Consider the following 790-nt stretch of genomic DNA (forward strand, 5'->3'; position numbering starts at 1 on the left):
GTTTTTCGAACCGCTGAACCGAACCGAAGCCCCGGTTTAAAGACCAAAAAACTGCTTCGGCGAACCCATCCAAAAGTGCAAAAACGGTTCGAACCGCTGAACCAAACCGACCAAATTTTTCATCCGATTCACGTCCCTGGAAAATTGGTTGAAACGAACCTTTAAACCTTTATAGAAAGTGGTTTGGTTTTCGGTTCGAACATTTGTGGAAAATTTCGGTTCTGTTAAAGGTTCAGTTAATTAATAGAAAAAAACGGTTTTCCGGTTCAAAACCGGTTGATGTCCCTGCTATTTTTTGAACATATTTTGAAAGGTTTCTGCAACCTTGCAGAGTGCTGACAGCTTTTCTTTATATCACATCACGATGTAGCGAACAAATGTGGCACGTTCCAGAAACCGCTACATGGGATTTGCCGATTTTGACAATTCTCAACTGAAAGTAAACAACGCTTTAGAAACTTTAGATGCACTGACATTTGCCAATATTTTCACAAAAATAGCCGTTTTTTTTAATTTACGCTATTAATTATTTTTATAAATCATTATTTTGTAATTTAACATAATATAACCACGTTTGGACGATGGTTCCGTGCGCAGAAGTGGAAAACTTTTGACTGACATTCACCTGGGAGTGGCCAGAAGCGATTCTTGTGCATACGGTTCAAATCGCAGCTCACAACGTCCGGATATTTATATCCACGTATCCTCTGGGTAGCAACCAAACACCCGTTTGGGAGCGAGCTAAAGTGAGAAGGCGTAAAACTTCGCGTGCGCTGGGTTTGGGTCCCGC

This window comes from Rhagoletis zephyria, unplaced genomic scaffold (assembly GCF_001687245.7).
Source record: "Rhagoletis zephyria isolate East Lansing unplaced genomic scaffold, Rhagoletis_zephyria_1.1 Rzeph_scaffold_00910, whole genome shotgun sequence".
NCBI classification, from domain to species: Eukaryota; Metazoa; Arthropoda; class Insecta; order Diptera; family Tephritidae; genus Rhagoletis; species Rhagoletis zephyria.